The following is an 18,047-nucleotide window of genomic DNA, read 5'->3' as shown; positions in this document are numbered from 1 at the left end:
ATCAAATCAGGTATGACCTAAACATCTGGAACTTGATGTTTGCATGGCTTTGAGTATGTGTACAGTCTGTGTACTGAACATGTACATGAATTTGATAGGTGTATCACAGTGTGGATAGGGAACAGGAGCCTGCAAGAAGAGGAAGAAATGAGGCAATCTGACCATGCACATGAACACAATAGATGTATGACTGTAGTTAAGATTACCTGAAAAAATCCTTTCCTTCAGTACTTCCAACACATAACCATACAGTAGGCTAATGAACTGATAACACATTTACTTGGAATGGAACTGGAACTTGAACTTAAGACGACATTAGCTTGTGGATGTTTTCATGTATCTTCATTTTCGATGAGCAGCCTTGAAGCAGTTTCGGTGTGGCACAAAGCACAAGTGGATGTTGCACTTGTCACAGAAGACGTGTGTTTTTCCTGTACAGTATGGCATCTTGCATCTGGTAGCCTCTTTCTTCTCATCATAATTTGGCATGTGGTCAACCATGTCATACTGCACTTCAGGTATAGGCCTTACATCCTGAACTGGTCTCTGAACTGGTCTGTGGGGGACACACGGTTCTGGAGACATACTGGGTCTTCCACGTTTTGCTGCCACTGTTTTATGGACTCTCACCAGACACTGGGCCACATTCATCTTGAAGTGGAGGAGATCCTGGATGTCTTTGGTCTGGATATTGGCCCTCTTGGCATCCAGCCTGTACTCCAGCCAACTACTGACCACAACCATGTCAAAAGCATGTGTAATCATTCTCAGGGTCCACTTTTTTGACCGAATTTCTTAGGTCAAAATTAGGGTTCTGATCTCTCCTGAACTTGTCGGTTTGAAACTTAGTGTGCCATTTTGCATGGCATAAACATTTGTGTTGTCAGCCATCAAATTGAAGATCTCATCTGGTATATACTGTTTGAAGTATTCATAGGGTCTCATGGGATGATCCTCATGAATTGGAGGACTCTCAAAGGAAGTGTCCATGACTGTAGTGCACGGCCTGTGACGCCACTTGATTTCTTCCTTCCCGGTTACTGTCATCTCCTCCTGTCCTCCTCTGTCTTCCTCCTGTCCTTCTCTGTTACTACACTGCCTGTCTCCTCAATCTCAATCTCATCTGCCACATCAAGTTCTTCTGGCATGCATGTAACCTCTCCACTGTCCCTCTCTAAATCTAATAACAAAACAATCACATTTTAACTCATTTTATGTATTCTCACTCCGCACTCCATTTATATCTTGCGTATCAGACATTAAATTGATTTAAAAAAAACCCCACATACTAAGAATTAAAATTTTCTAATTTCTAAACTTACCACCTATTTCAATCCTGGTTTCATCCTCCTCATTTCCTGAATTCAAGGAGTCAAGTTCAGATAACTCTCCATTCACAAGACATTCAAGGAAGTCTTCGACTTTATACTCTACAAGAACATTATGTACAAAATATCTCATCTCATCTCATTATCTCTAGCCGCTTTATCCTTCTACAGGGTCGCAGGCAAACTGGAGCCTATCCCAGCTGACTACGGGCGAAAGGCGGGGTACACCCTGGACAAGTCGCCAGGTCATCACAGGGCTGACACATAGACACAGACAACCATTCACACTCACATTCACACCTACGGTCAATTTAGAGTCACCAGTTAACCTAACCTGCATGTCTTTGGACTGTGGGGGAAACCGGAGCACCCGGAGGAAACCCACGCGGACACGGGGAGAACATGCAAACTCCACACAGAAAGGCCCTCGCCGGCCCCGGGGCTCGAACCCAGGACCTTCTTGCTGTGAGGCGACAGCGCTAACCACTACACCACCGTGCCGCCTGTACAAAATATATATATAGATATTTAAAATTTTATAATCATGAATAAATAAACTGTGACACCCTAATTTACCTATGAAAAGCTTACAGGTGTTTTGTTTCTTTATATACTGACACTAAACATGTGAGTGTTGGCTAAACTCGGCCAACTCCTGATGTCCATTGCAATGGACATCGGACTTTGAAAAAATCCTATAAATTAATGGTATGATATATGTTCAAAATAACTTCAAATATTATCACTTGTAACAGTTAAAATTATACTGACTTCAAATTTGTTTGGCCAGCATGAACATAAATGTATATTTTTCACTGAAAATGGGCACTTACTCTCAGGGCCGTAACCAGGATTTTTCAAATACCGAGGTCAAACATTGCGATACATCTTATTTGCCAAAAAAAATGTCCTAATATGGTGACTTTACATACATTTTGGAAACGAGTCAAAATCACAAGCCCAACAAGATGAACATGTAGGTGAACATGTTTATTTGAACAATTTCAAAACTGCACGATCACAAAAGTATTTTGTGTGTGTGTGTGTGTGCGTGCGCGTGAGTGAGTGAGTGTGGGTGAGTGAGTGAGTGAGTGAGAGAGAGAGAGTGTGTGGGAGTGAGAGTATGTGAGAGTGAGTGAGTGAGAGTTTGAGTGAGTGAGTGAGTGAGTGAGTGAGTGAGTGAGAGTGACAACGCAATCTAGCCGAGCCTGAATGGACTTCAATTGCTTTTTAAAAAATATATGCCCTTTTCAATAGCAAAATACTAGACGGTTATTGGACAAAACTGACTACGCCACATTCGGAGACTGAGGTGGGGTTTACATTAGACCGTATCAGCGGATCATCAGATTAACGTTTTTAAAACGATTAGCGTGCACACAGCAACGCCAATACACGATTCGCGTGCACACAGCAACGCCAATACACGGATACGCTCGGCTCCGCAGGCATCCTGCGCTCCAAATCACTCCGCCCTGAACAGCGAGTGCCCTCTGGAGGGTGCGCACTCCGGCCCTGCGCAGCTCACAGAGCGCGCGAGTGGAGTGCACGAGCAGTGATTCGGGACTGAGCCGCTGTGTGTGTGATCTCAGTGCATGTCGGACATGCGCGTCACTTACCACTTGCAAGTGGAAGGATGGCAAGCCTAAAGACAATCATAACTACACAATGGGCAGTATTTGCATCAGTATTTGCAGTATTTTCATACTTTTATACTCTTTAATGAAAGGTGATACAAGGCGGAAGTCCGCGCCGTTTTTCAGCAGTCTCGTCACATGACCAACGCCAGTGAATCAGGAAGGTGGATGTCACAGTGACGTTGTCCAATGACGACGCCAGCTAGAGCTCAGCACAGCGTATCCGCGTATTCTCAATGTTTACACAGCACCGGACCAGACACGATCTGGATTGAATACGTGGACCCTGGCGGATTCCCGTTTCCCGGCGTTTCCAGGCGTTTTAATGTAAACGGACAGTGCATCCGCAAAGAAAATGAGACAGATACGGTCTAATGTAAACTTGGCCTGAGCCTCACGGGAGATGGGAGTCAATAAGAGGGGCGGGACAAGACTTCCCGAGAGGAGGCTCATCTCCAGCTGGTGATTGGAGGAGGAGCTGTGAACGCGGCTGGGCTGCTCATGATTGACAGAAAGCAGTCTGAGGTGGTACATCATGTTGTAAATAAAATGTGAACATAATAAGTTTGCTACCCGTTTTCATTTCCGTTCGAAAATACAACCAATGATCAAAACAATAGTGTCTTGGGTTCACGTTAGCCTATAGTCTGGTAAGTTAGCAAAATAGCTCAAGTCTCGTCAGCACCAATAACTTCATAAACAACAGGTCACGACTGTCCAGCCTTTTCTGATCTGAAACGCACCAAATCACATCGAGAGAGAGAATAAAAGAGTTTGTGCCGCCTGGAAAACGAAAATCCTATCTAGCTAAGCGGCTTCGAGTGTTGTTGCTCGAAATGCTAATTAAAATTGCACTGTTAATGATCATAAGCATTCCGGCACATAACTGTCAGTGACTGGCAAAATTAACTCCCCTTCTTCCCTCTTTCTTTTTCTCTCACTTGTTGACTTTCCAAAGCTGAGTTTGGTTTGTTTTAGTGTAGTAGAATTCTTCATCTTATGTCAATTTTCAGATTCCACGACGAATTGACAAACTGACTGGCTGCGGAGTCGGACCTTGATGAGAACACTTCTCAACTCTTGTATATCCCGTGGTGCTTAGCTGACTATCGCGAGGCTGCCTAATATGAAATGTTTCCAATGTCGGATATTTCAGCTTCGTTTAAAAATGATTATGTGGACTTTATTTTTAGACAAACAAATGAGAACAGGGGGATGCAAGCTGAATTTAGAATTTTCCACCGATCAAAGTCAGAACGATTTTCATCATATATTAATTTCACATTTCTGAGTGAAAAAAAAATACCGTGGGAAAAAAATGCCGAGGACATGACCTCGGTGTCCTCAATGGTAGTTACGACCCTGCTTACTCTTCCCTCTCTGGGCAACTGGGCAAAGTTATGGAGAGGATAGTCACAAAGAATAACCTACCATATGGAAAGTAAAGGACTCTTCTCTCCCTATCAGAGTGGTTTCCGTAAAGGCCGTAACACAATGGATTCAGTCCTGTGTTTAGAGTCTGACATTAGGAAGGCTCAGACCAATAAGGAGATAGTAATAGCAGTATTCTTTGACATAGAAAAAGCCTATGACATGCTCTGGAAGGAGGGTCTGCTAATTAAGTTAGAGTCCATGGGAATAGGTGGTAAGGTATACACTGTAAAAAATGACTTTGGGGTGTTGTAAATAAGCTATAGTTAAATGTGTATAGTATACATAAAATTACAACATTCTGTCAGCTTCACTATAATATTACATAAACTACACTCAGTTGCCTAATTTTATTATGTAAAACATACTTGGAATGACACACGTTATTTATCGTTAAATTCCTTGCAAGTTATATGCAGAATGTTAAGTATCCGGTGAAATGTATCCTAAATTTATATGTAATCAGTAGACATGCGGGGCGGCACGGTGGTGTAGTGGTTAGCGCTGTCGCCTCACAGCAAGAAGGTCCTGGGTTCGAGCCCCGGGGCCGGCGAGGGCCTTTCTGTGTGGAGTTTGCATGTTCTCCCCGTGTCCGCGTGGGTTTCCTCCGGGTGCTCCGGTTTTCCCCACAGTCTAAAGACATGCAGGTTAGGTTAACTGGTGACTCTAAATTGACCGTAGGTGTGAATGTGAGTGTGAATGGTTGTCTGTGTCTATGTGTCAGCCCTGTGATGACCTGGCGACTTGTCCAGGGTGTACCCCGCCTTTCGCCCGTAGTCAGCTGGGATAGGCTCCAGCTTGCCTGCGACCCTGTAGAAGGATAAAGCGGCTAGAGATAATGAGATGAGATGAGTAGACATGCGCATTTGGCATGAGCTAACGTTAGGCCCAGCACTCAAGTTCTCTGACTGAATCGAGAGAATTGAAGCCAAAGAGCAAGAGCTGTCACCGAATCATCGTGTCATGTTATTACATTACTGTATTGTTATTATAAATTCATGTTGAAAATATTTGAAGCATGTTAGGTTTGAGAACAGGGAAAGATTAGTAGAAAAAACATAATTTTAAAGGATTCATTAACATTCAGAAAGCTAGAAAAATGTATGTAAAAAACATTCGTAAGCTTTACATAAAATATTATAGTAAAGGATATTTGGAAAACAAACGTAAGATTTACATAAGAAAATTACGTGGAAATTGTTGCCACAATTTTTTTGCGTAAATAAGTTCATTTATTTTTTAGAGTGTACAACTGGATTTTGGACTTTCTATTTGACAGGAAGATACAGGTAAAAGTAGGTACAGAGTATTCTGAAATATATACAGTGGAGAATGGTACACCGCAAGGTAGTGTGTTTAGCCCATTATTGTTTAATAGCATGATTAATGACATCTTTTTAAACATAGAGCAAGGTATAGGCAAGTCCTTATATGCAGATGATGGAGCATTATGGGTCAGAGGACGTAATATTTCACATGTCAAAACAAAAATGCAAGCAGCAATAAAGAAAGTGGAAAAGTGGGCAAATGAATGGGGTTTTAGGCTATCAGTGTCAAAGACTCAAGTAATATGTTTTTCAAGAAGGTGCAAAATCACTCCTTTTTCTTTAAAACTTTATGAACATCCTCTTGAGCAAGACAAAGCTATCCGATTTCTTGGGGTATGGTTTGACGAAAAGTTAACATGGAAAGTACACACGAGTAAGGTAGGAAACAAGTGTAAAAAGGTTATTAACATCCTTCGCTGTTTATCAGGACAGTCCTGGGGAGCCAGCGGAGCAGCTTTGCTTAACGTATACTGGGCACTTATGAGGTCTGTCTTTGATTATGGCTGCATAGCATATATGTCTTCAGCTGAATCTAACATAAAGGTCTTAGATGTACTGCAAGCTCAGGCTTTGAGGATCTGTAGTGGATCCTTTAAAACATCCCCTATACCTGCAATGCAGGTGGAAATGGGTGAGATGCCGCTAAGGATTAGAAGAATACAACTGATGTTGACATACTGGGTTAACCTTAGAGGGCAATATGCTGATCATCCAGCCAAAAATATTTTAAATGACTGTTGGGAGCATAACAAGTCCAACTTTAGAAGCTTTGGGTGGATAGGTGATGCTAAAGGAGAGAGTTTAGGGCTACATCAGTTGCAGTACAGTCCTGTTGTACCTTTATCCTCTATTCAGCCATGGTTTTTCCCATTACCTTCTGTAGACCTGGCCATTCACTTAGAAATTCAAAAGAAACCAAAAGAGGTGACAGTAGAAGCCATAGTGCAGAATTATGTAGAGTTACATTTTCCATGCCATACATTCATATTCACAGATGGATCAAAAGATCCAGAAAGAGAGTGTGCTGGTTCAGCAGTACACATTCCAGCAAATGATGTGAGCATTTTGAAAAGAATAGATGGCAACTTATCTGTTTACACTACAGAGTTCGTAGTGATCTGGTTGGCCCTGGAATGGATAAAAGAAAACAAAATTCACAATACTGTCATCATCTCAGATAGTTATTCAGCTCTACAAAGCATACAGTCAGGTAGATCATTCAGGGGCGACCTCATCAATGAAGTATACAGTACATTATTCCATCTAGAAGCAGTAGGAATAGTAATTCATTTTCTTTGGGTACCGGCACATGCTGGTGTTGAGGGTAATGAGCAGGTGGACAAGTTAGCCAAACAAACACTCAAGCATGAAGAGGTAGATTTACTAATCCCTGTGAGTAAGGCGGAGGCTAAGGTCCTTATAAAGAATCATGCCAAATCAATCTGGCAGGAATACTGGGATGATAATGGAAAGGGCAGACATCTGTACAACATCCAAAAACTGGTGGACAAAGGAAGGATGGAAGGCAGAAGTAGGAAAGATGAGAGCATGATAACCCGTTTAAGAATTGGTCACACAGGGCTTAACAGTACACTAAAAATAATGGGTAAACATCACACAGGAAACTGTGATTACTGTAGCCAGCTGGAAACATGGGTGGATCTACCAGGGTGGCATAGGGTGGCAAATGCCACCCTAAAAAAAAGCCTTGCCACCCCAGCTGCCACCCCAGTTGGCAGCGACGAATTCAAAGAAAAATTACGGCCAATTTGACATTTACGTGCGCGAATTTCCAATGTCCGACTGCGGCGAATGCAGCACGAGATAATGCCAGAGATTGGTTGTTTTGGAAAATTGAGAGGCGCGAAGCGAGGGAGCCAGGAGTCGCGAGGAAAGGAGACACAGGAGGAAAGGGGTAAAAGCTGATTAACTATCTATCAAGAAATGAAATTATAATGAATGAACAGTGCTAGCGGGCGGCACGGTGGTGTAGTGGTTAGCGCTGTTGCCTCACAGCAAGAAGGTCCTGGGTTCGAGCCCCGGGGCCGGCGAGGGCCTTTCTGTGCGGAGTTTGCATGTTCTCCCCATGTCCGCGTGGGTTTCCTCCGGGTGCTCCGGTTTCCCCCACAGTCCAAAGACATGCAGGTTAGGTTAACTGGTGACTCTAAATTGACCGTAGGTGTGAATGTGAGTGTGAATGGTTGTCTGTGTCTATGTGTCAGCCCTGTGATGACCTGGCGACTTGTCCAGGGTGTACCCCGCCTTTCGCCCGTAGTCAGCTGGGATAGGCTCCAGCTTGCCTGCGACCCTGTAGAAGGATAAAGCGGCTAGAGATAATGAGATGAGATGAGATGAACAGTGCTAGCGGGCGGCACGGTGGTGTAGTGGTTAGCGCTGTTGCCTCACAGCAAGAAGGTCCTGGGTTCGAGCCCCGGGGCCGGCGAGGGCCTTTCTGTGTGGAGTTTGCATGTTCTCCCCGTGTCCGCGTGGGTTTCCTCCGGGTGCTCCGGTTTCCCCCACAGTCCAAAGACATGCAGGTTAGGTTAACTGGTGACTCTAAATTGACCGTAGGTGTGAATGTGAGTGTGAATGGTTGTCTGTGTCTATGTGTCAGCCCTGTGATGACCTGGCGACTTGTCCAGGGTGTACCCCGCCTTTCGCCCGTAGTCAGCTGGGATAGGCTCCAGCTTGCCTGCGACCCTGTAGAAGGATAAAGCGGCTAGAGATAATGAGATGAGATGAGAACAGTGCTAGCATAGTTGCGATGCTGATTTTGAGAGGATAAAAATAAGGTTGGAGAACGTTATTTAGCTAACTATACATGTAATGTGAAGCGTTTTGCTGAGCAACATGGAAATCGCCGCATTCAGCTGTTGTAGGCATGACAAGTTCATGTTATGCTCACTGATGAGCCTTTACAAAGCGTGAGAAAAAAAAAACTATAAAATGTGACACTGGTGTAAATGGGTTAAATCATGCTGAACTTGAAGCAGTGTTGTTATTGTTGTTGTTTTTTAGTGTCTGTTCTTTTGCATATACAGTATAAAACTGTCCAGAAATGGTATAGACCTCATCTGAGAATGTGTGTTCTTCGTGAACAATAAAAGCATGAGATTAAGTTTGTCTGTATGAGTTTGTAAATGGCAGCCTGTGCCCTTTTGTAGTGTTTACATACTATTTGTCATCAAACTGTGATAACTGTGATTAAATTCAGTATATATACATGTCTGTAATACGTTGCCACCCCTCAAAAATTCCTGCCCCCCTCTTGCCACTCCATAAATATTTTTCTAGATCCGCCCCTGGCTGGAAACAGTTGAGCATGTTTTATTTCACTGCAAACAGTATGAGGAAGAAAGAAGAAACCTTTGTCAGTCATTAAGCACAGTGAGACACAGCAGTTTTAATCTACCTGGCATCTTGGGTAAGGCATCTAGCCATGTACAGGTCCTTCTCAAAAAATTAGCATATTGTGATAAAGTTCATTATTTTCTGTAATGTACTCATAAAACATTAGACTTTAATATATTTTAGATTCATTACACACAACTGAAGTAGTTCAAGCCTTTTATTGTTTTAATATTGATGATTTTGGCAAAAAAGTAAAGGAAAACCAAAAATCCCTATCTCAAAAAATTAGCATATTTCATCTGACCAATAAAAAAAAAGTGTTTTTAATACAAAAAAAGTCAACCTTCAAATAATTATGTTCAGTTATGCACTCAATACTTGGTCGGGAATCCTTTGGCAGAAATGACTGCTTCAATGCGACGTGGCATGGAGGCGATCAGCCTGTGGCACTGCTGAGGTGTTATGGAGGCCCAGGATGCTTCGATAGCGGCCTTAAGCTCATCCACAGTGTTGGGTCTGGTGTCTCTCAACTTCCTCTTCACAATACCCCACAGATTCTCTATGGGGTTGAGGTCAGGAGAGTTGGCAGGCCAATTGAGCACAGTAATACCATGGTCAGTAAACCATTTACCAGTGGTTTTGGCACTGTGAGCAGGTGCCAGGTCGTGCTGAAAAATGAAATCTTCATCTCCATAAAGCTTTTCAGCAGATGGAAGCATGAAGTGCTCCAAAATCTCCTGATAGCTAGCTGCATTGACCCTGCCTTTGATAAAACACAGTGGACCAACACCAGCAGCTGACATGGCACCCCAGACCATCACTGACTGTGGGTACTTGACATTGGACTTCAGGCATTTTGGCATTTCCTTCTCCCCAGTCTTCCTCCAGCCTCTGGCACCTTGATTTCCGAATGACATGCAAAATTTGCTTTCATCCGAAAAAAGTACTTTGGACCACTAAGCAACAGTCCAGTGCTGCTTCTCTGTAGCCCAGGTCAGGCGCTTCTGCCGCTGTTTCTGGTTCAAAAGTGGCTTGACCTGGGGAATGCGGCACCTGTAGCCCATTTCCTGCACACGCCTGTGCACGGTGGCTCTGGATGTTTCTACTCCAGACTCAGTCCACTGCTTCCACAGGTCCCCCAAGGTCTGGAATCGGCCATTCTCCACAATCTTCCTCAGGGTCCGGTCACCTCTTCTGGTTGTGCAGCGTTTTCTGCCACACTTCTTCCTTCCCACAGACGTCCCACTGAGGTGTCTTGATACAGCACTCTGGGAACAGCCTATTCGCTCAGAGATTTCTTTGTGTCTTACCCTCTTGCTTGAGGGTGTCAATGATGACCTTCTGGACAGCAGTCAGGTCGGCAGTCTTACCCATGATTGTGGTTTTGAGTAATGAACCAGACTGGGAGTTTTTAAAAGCCTCAGGAATCTTTTGCAGGTGTTTAGAGTTAAGTCGTTGATTCAGATGATTAGGTTAATAGCTCGTTTAGAGTACCTTTTCATGATATGCTAATTTTTTGAGATAGGAATTTTGGGTTTTCATGAGCTGTATGCCAAAATAATCAGTATTAAAACAATAAAAGACCTGAAATATTTCAGTTGGTGTGCAATGAATCTAAAATATATGAAAGTTTAATTTTTATCATTACATTATGGAAAATAATGAACTTTATCACAATATGCTAATTTTTTGAGAAGGACCTGTATATCATTTTGTTCTCAGGTTTCTCAAATAAACTTGGCTAGAAAAAAAAAGTCAGTTTTTTTAGACTGGCAAACAAATTATTCGTGTAATCGTGCAAAAATATCAGTCTATTACTCTTCAGAAACCTTTTATTTTTGTTCCGCGTCTTTCTCAGTTTTGTTTGACGTAATTTATTTTGGTTGCGATTCCAGCTTTCTCGTTTGCGCTCCCTGACTTTTTGCTTGCAGTTTTGGCACAAACTTCACGTGTGGGTGGGCTGTCCAGGAATGCATTCCCATTGGCTAACTTGTGTTTGACTGACAGCTACGCTCAGCCATTCCCTACTCGGATTTTGGCGGACTGTTTGACGAGTGACCGATCCATTGACGGTAAACAAGGATCGAGTGGACTTCAGTGGCGACTATGATATTGAATTAATTAACCGATTCAAAAGTGGGGCGGCACGGTGGTGTAGTGGTTAGCGCTGTCGCCTCACAGCAAGAAGGTCCTGGGTTCGAGCCCTGTGGCCGGCGAGGGCCTTTCTGTGCGGAGTTTGCATGTTCTCCCCGTGTCCGCGTGGGTTTCCTCCGGGTGCGCCGGTTTCCCCCACAGTCCAAAGTCATGCAGGTTAGGTTAACTGGTGACTCTAAATTGACCGTAGGTGTGAATGTGAGTGTGAATGGTTGTCTGTGTCTATGTGTCAGCCCTGTGATGACCTGGTGACTTGTCCAGGGTGTACCCCGCCTTTCACCCGTAGTCAGCCTGCGACCCTGTAGAAGGATAAAGCGGCTACAGATAATGAGATGAGATGAGATGAGATGAGATTCAAAAGTGGATCGGTCACTTGTCAAACAGTCCGCCAGAATCCGAGTAGGGAATGGCTGAGCGTAGCTGTCAGTCAAACACAAGTTAGCCAATGGGAATGCATTCCTGGACAGCCCGCCCACACGTGAATTTTGTGCCAAAACTGCAAGCAAAAAGTCAGGGAGCGCAAACGAGAAAGCTGGAATCGCAACCAAAATAAATTACGTCAAACAAAACTGAGAAAGACGCGGAACAAAAATAAAAGGTTTCTGAAGAGTAATAGACTGATATTTTGCACGATTACATGAATAATTTGTTGCAAGACAGTGTCCATCCTCTTTGCTTCAAAAAAGAGGCTATGCAATATTAAAACCATTCAGGTGCAATGTGCTGGCAATATTTTATCCAGTGCTTCTGAAATGAAGTACTTAGGTCTAACTTTAGACCAATCCCTAAATGGAGATGGCATTGTGGACAAAATAGTCAGCAGATCTAATGCCAAACTAAAGTTTCTGTATAGACAGGCTGGCAACCTGAGTCCAGACACTTCTTACTTCAGGCCTACTACAAAGTCACTACGACTACGCCAGCACAGCATGGTATTCTGGCACAACTAAAAGGAGCAAGTCACGGCTCCAGTGTGCACAGAATAAAATCATCAGGTTTATTTTGAATGCACCGTTCAGAACACACATAGGAGCTGATGAATTTAGACGGGTCGGTATGTTGCCAGTTGATTTTAGATCCAAACAACTCAAAGCCCATATGATGTTCAAAATTCAAAATTCCTCAGCGCCTCAATACTTGTCTTCTGCAATTCAAAATGTTATCCATAACTATAGTACAAGATCCAGTCACTCTTCTCTTCAGCTCCCCCTGTGTGGTCCTTTTGGAAAAACTTCTTTTCTGTACACTGCAACCAAAATTTGGAATGAACTACCTTCAGAAATAAAATCAGTAGAAAATGTTCCCCTGTTCAAGAAGAAGGTAAAACAGCACTTTTTTAACATTCTATTTGATGAGGAAGCAGCAGATTATGTGTATTTTTAGTTTCTTTATTCTTTAATTTTATTATTATTATTATTATTATTATTATTATTATTATTATTATTATTATTATTATGTGTTTTTTCTCTTGCTTTTTTTGTTTTTCTATTATTATTAACATTATCAATATTGTTCAGTATTATTTGTTATGGTATTAGTTTTTACATTTTTGCTATGCTTCCCCATGATATTCAGTTATACAGTATTGTCAAATTATTTTTATTTTGTTATTTTTTAATTGTGTGTAGCTATTTTTTTGTCTGTGATAAGGGACCACAATGGAAACAAGTTTTTATGCTTTTTTGTGTCATCCCTGCCACACCTGTACCGTTTTTTTATTGTACGTTTATGGCCAAATAAACTAAACTAAACTAAACTAAACTAAACTAAACTAAACTTGTTTGCCAGTCTAAAAAAATTGACTTTTTTTCTTTTTTGTATTTTGATTTGTCGTTTTTGTTTGATATTTCAAAAGTATTGTATGAACATTTTACTTTTTTTCTTATTTTGTATTTTTATTTGATATTTCAAAAGTATTCTATGAACATTTTGGCACAAAATTGATTCCATACACTCCAGCCCAGTTGGTGGCAGTAATGCTCCTTTAAGTTGGTTGCCAACCGCCATAAAACCCTAAAGAGGAAGAAGTAAGGCACAACGAGCCCGTTGGAAGAGGTAAGAGGAAGCAGTTTGTATGCCCATGATGTTAGACAGAAAATTTATACAGTTATGCTCAAAATTATTCGGAAACTTTGAGTAAAGGATTAAAATATAGTCGAAAAGCCTAATAGAACACATGTTTATCTTTATTAGTGGTATTTTGTTATCTATCGGGTTTTCATTAGTAACCGATTGCTGATCGAAATAATCGGTTGTAATGATGTCTGAATCGGTTGTTTTTCGGCCAAATGCAATTTTCAGGTAATTCGAACTCATTTGGTAAGGAACACCGTTATTTACGCGCCGTTTGGTTGCTGAAGCTGGGTCCGTGTGATTGGCTAATCCTTCTTATATCGTCCAATCATTTAGCGCGTTTTAAATTATAGCATATCACGTGGTTCTCACATGGTAAGATGGCGACCATATCCTGTATGGTATTGCGTGATGGCGACCGCGAGAAAACGAAAGTGAACGCTGTTCGAGTTCGGTTTCGCAGAAAAAACTGTTAAGTCTCGCGGAAAATGCCCAGCAGTGTTCTTCATGGGCGCTAAAGTGGCCCGACAACCTTCACTTGGCCAAAAAAAAAAAAAAAAAAAGTAATTTAATCAGTATACACTAAAAAAAAAATATCGTAAAGTATTCGCTTTATTATAATTCTGTAACTATTTAACACACAGAAGACCATTAAACAAATGCGTACTGCTTCCTGAAATGGCCAAAATCACTAGCCAGCAGCTAAATCACTTTGTTGTGCACACGCAGGTTATTGTGCAACGGTTACGCTTATCTGTCGTCTTTTCTGACCACACAGTGACAGTAATCATCTAACAGCACACACAAGTGAAGTTCAGGTCTTTTATTTTACGTATCTGTGATTTGTGCAGGTGAGAACTGCATGTTCCCGCTGCTTCAGTGTTCGTTTACTGCAGGGGTTCCGGGGTCAAAGGGCCCGAGCTACGGGGGCCAAGGTGGCTTTTGGCCCTTTTCCACTACCCTTTTTCAGCTCGCTTCAGCTCACTTCAGCCCGACACGGCTCGCATTTCGACTACCAAAAACCAGCACGACTCAGCTCGCTTCAGCCCTGCTTAGCCCCTAAAACTCGCACCGTTTTGGAGTGGGGCTGAAGCGAGCCAAGCCATGCCGAGTGAGGCTGGGGGCGTGAGCAGACACTCCCCTGTGCACTGATTGGTGAGGAGGAGTGTCCTCACATGCCCACACACGCCCTGCGAGCACGCTGGGATCTGTAAACACTGTAAACTCGGAAGAAGAAGAATTACGAGAATTTCTGAAGCCTTATGCGCCTCGCCTCATCTATACGCTCTTGCCAGTATCTGTTGGCGTTGTCGGTGACAACAAGCCACAGCACCAAGACCAGCAACACTAACGACTCCATGTCCTCCATGTTTATTGTTTACTATTCGGGTCGTGAGACTACCGCTTAAAAGCTCACTGATGTCACTGTTTGCGCTGCTTAACAACATCACCTGACATCCACCCACTTTCGCTAACTCCACCCAGTGTGTCCACCCACTTCCAGCCAGCACGGTTCAGCGCGGTTGTAGTTGAAATGCAACTCCAACAGCCCCGCTCAGCCCGACTCAGCACGGCACGGCTCAGCCCGACTCAGCCGCGTTTGTAGTGGAAAAGCGGCATTTGTCGTGCCAGTCTCGGGCACGCGCACCAGCACGTGCATGGATTGGAGTGGTTTCACCCAATTAACATTTAATTATTGTAAAAAATGTATGCATTTATTCGAATTGGGTATTTTGTTTATGCATGGAAGTTCATTTATTTTTCACACACAGAAATAATTAATTCAGGGCTGCGCATCAGTTTGAACTGATGTCAAATAAATCCAGTGGTGTAGTGGAGATTTTTTTAAAGTGGGGGTACGCGATTCGTGACGTCATCGATTTGATATGTCAGAAGCGGTAGCCTTTGTTTGGTCTGAATGATTTGTATAAATGTTACGTTCTTTTAACAACACAAGAGGGCACAAGAAGACACTTTTTTTTTCAGACATTTTTGTGTGCAATTTTCATTCGTGTTTGTCAGTACAGCCCAACTGTTATGGCGAAAAGCCGCGGTTTATTTTGTCTCCAATAAATATGCTGAAATAGCTAAAGAGGAACAAATTCTCCTTCTCCTTCCGAATGCATGGTCGTAGACAGCACCACTCTGCTGTTGGAACTCAACATAAACCTTGCATAGGTTTAACATGGACTATCAGGCGTGAAGCCAAAATATTGGAAATTATGATACACAAACACCTTTGTTCATGTTCGATTCATGTTCATTTGAGCCGAGCTGCATTCGGAATTCGATATTTTTACTAGCCTACTTACTGCCGTGGCAACAGCTACAGCATGTGTCCAGAAGTTCAAAAAAAGTCACGTCACTCACTCACATCGCATACAAACCAGCAATGGGCTGAAATTTATTATAAAAGGCACCAATCGAATAAGTCAAGCATTTAGTCTGGCGCGATTGAGGCACCTGCGTATACAAAATACATGACATGCAGCCATTGGGTTAAGCCCTACCATGCACTCCTTCTTAAAGACTTGAGTATTTCTTTAAATTTATTGTCATTTCATATTTTTGGATGTACAACAAAACACTAAACAGGACGGCCACAAAGATTATGAATTTCAAATCATATATATATAATACAGTATGTGGTGAAATTATCCGTGTAAGGATGACCAGGCAGGCGATTATATCAGTTCTGTTGCCCTCTCGGTGCTGCTACCATGAACGCCCGGAAATCGCACACAGAGAGAGAGAGACCCTACTGTTATTATTAGGCTATTCAAAATCATAGGCCTATACTGAGCAAAAATCGCATTAGAACTTCAAAGATCATAAAGCATTAAACCGACAGATCGTGCTGCCTCGAAAGTGAAAAAATAAAATCCGTATAACGGCTGCGTTTAGAATGTATTCTACTTTGCGTCGCTACGTTTTACGTAACGTTCGATTGGGGGCATTGATGATGAGCACAAAGGCACGTGTCACTTACTGTAGAGCGTATAAACTCAGGCCATTGAATGACAGGTTTTTTTTTTTGAATCTCACCTCGGGAGAAGTGGGTGGACGGCGTACCCCCGCGTACCACGCCCACTACACCCCTGAATAAGTCTGACGATAAAAATGATATATGTACAGTAAGAACGTGTTCATGTTTTTGTAAAATGATTAACAATGATTTAGCATTTCCTGGCCAGTTTCACTGTCAAAAAAGCCCAAAGTCTGTCAGCTTCAGGGGGACGAGCCGCCACCTGCGGCATGGTGGCGTAGTGGTTAGCGCTATCACCTCACAGCAAGAAGGTTGCGGGTTCGAGTCCGGCGAGGGCCCTTCTGTGTGGAGTTTGCATGTTTCCTCCGGGTGCTCCAGTTTCCCCCACAGTCCAAAGACATGCAGGTTCGGTTAATTGGCGGCTCTAAATTGACCGTAGGTGTGAATGTGTCAGCCCTGCGATAACCTGGCGACTTGTCCAGGGTGTACGCCCATAGTCAGCTGGGACAGGCTGCAATTGCCTGCGACTCTGTAGGACAGGATAAGCGGCGACAGATAATGGGTGGATGGATGGAGAACCTCTCCCGGTTTACATTTTAAAAGTTATTGCTATCTTGCACGTTTGTCGTTATACATTCAATTTCTTCGTTCTGCAAGCGTTGGTGTTGTGTTCCGATTACCCAAATCTTGATTGGGCTTTGTGGCATGCGAACTGTAATTGCCATGAGACCCTAGCCTGGGAAATCCCATGCTGCTTTGCACAATCGTTCCGATCTGAAAAGACAGCATGGAAACTATGGTCTAAAGGCTCGCCTGAGTTAGGGAGCCAATCAGAGAGTGGGGAGGGGTGGAAAGACGGTGACGTGTACTACTCGACAAACGGAAGCTTGTAGTTTATTTGGGACTGTTTACGGATCACATTTAACATGGCGGCGAGCGATACGAACCAAACTTTCGATCAAGCTTTGTCTTGCACAAACGGCAGTAATCGTTCGGTGCCATTGTTTTCCTATTTTTGTTTTGCCTTCTCTTTCTCTTTCCTTCTCTTCGTCGCTCTAACTACGTCACCGGGTACAACTGCCATGATTGGCCATGGGCTACGTATACGCCAAATGATAGACATTCGCAACGTCCAATAAACGGCCATTGACAATCGTAAACCACACCTCCCCTACGAGAAATTCAATAGGCGGATTCCAGACCATATTTCACTTGTGATATGGTCTGGTGTTAACCAGACTAATGAGACCCAGGAATGACTGTTGAATTTCTATTTCAGATGGGCCATGGAGAGCTAACGATTGGCTTTTAGAAATTGCGAAATTCGTTTTAGATTAGGCCCCCATGAGCCCCGGCCTAATCTCTTACTTTTCACGTTTCATCTGTTATTTCACATACTAATGAAAACCCTGTCTATATTGGGAAAACATGTTGAGAATTGAGAAGTCTTTAAAAATAAACTTCCATTTTTTATTCCATCTCAGTTGTGCTCTTTGATCATGGGTCCATCTCAGAAACTGGTCTCTCATTTGGGACATAATGGTCAAAAAATAAATTTTCTAATTTTACTTTTTTTCTTTTTTTTTTTTTTTTTGCATTTACCTAACACTCAATGTTTCTTTTGTCATCTTGCTTTATCTGGCCTCCACTGTGGAAATGTTTTTTTTGATTACAGTTCAAATGCTTTTGTAAAATTGATTTACATATAAAATAACTACATCATGAAGAATTAAAGCCAACTTGAATTTTCACAGATGGG

General features: G+C 42.7%; 1 protein-coding gene across 2 annotated transcripts in view; it reads left to right on the top strand.

The window, feature by feature from the left end:
- The first annotated feature begins 13,204 nt into the window (after positions 1-13,204).
- The window catches only part of LOC132884836 (protein CutA homolog), a 29,873-nt gene continuing 25,030 nt past the window's right edge, over positions 13,205-18,047 (top strand). Inside the window, exon 1 of one of the 2 annotated variants that reach the window (XM_060918821.1) lies at positions 13,205-13,284. The gene's annotated coding sequence lies outside the window, so the exon portion shown is untranslated. The remainder of the gene's footprint in view (positions 13,285-18,047) is intronic. The other variant, XM_060918820.1, reaches the window with a different exon arrangement.

The sequence above is a fragment of the Neoarius graeffei genome, chromosome 4 (genome assembly GCF_027579695.1).
Source record: "Neoarius graeffei isolate fNeoGra1 chromosome 4, fNeoGra1.pri, whole genome shotgun sequence".
In the NCBI taxonomy this organism is placed as follows: Eukaryota; Metazoa; Chordata; class Actinopteri; order Siluriformes; family Ariidae; genus Neoarius; species Neoarius graeffei.
This window is presented reverse-complemented; position numbering and strand designations above follow the sequence as displayed.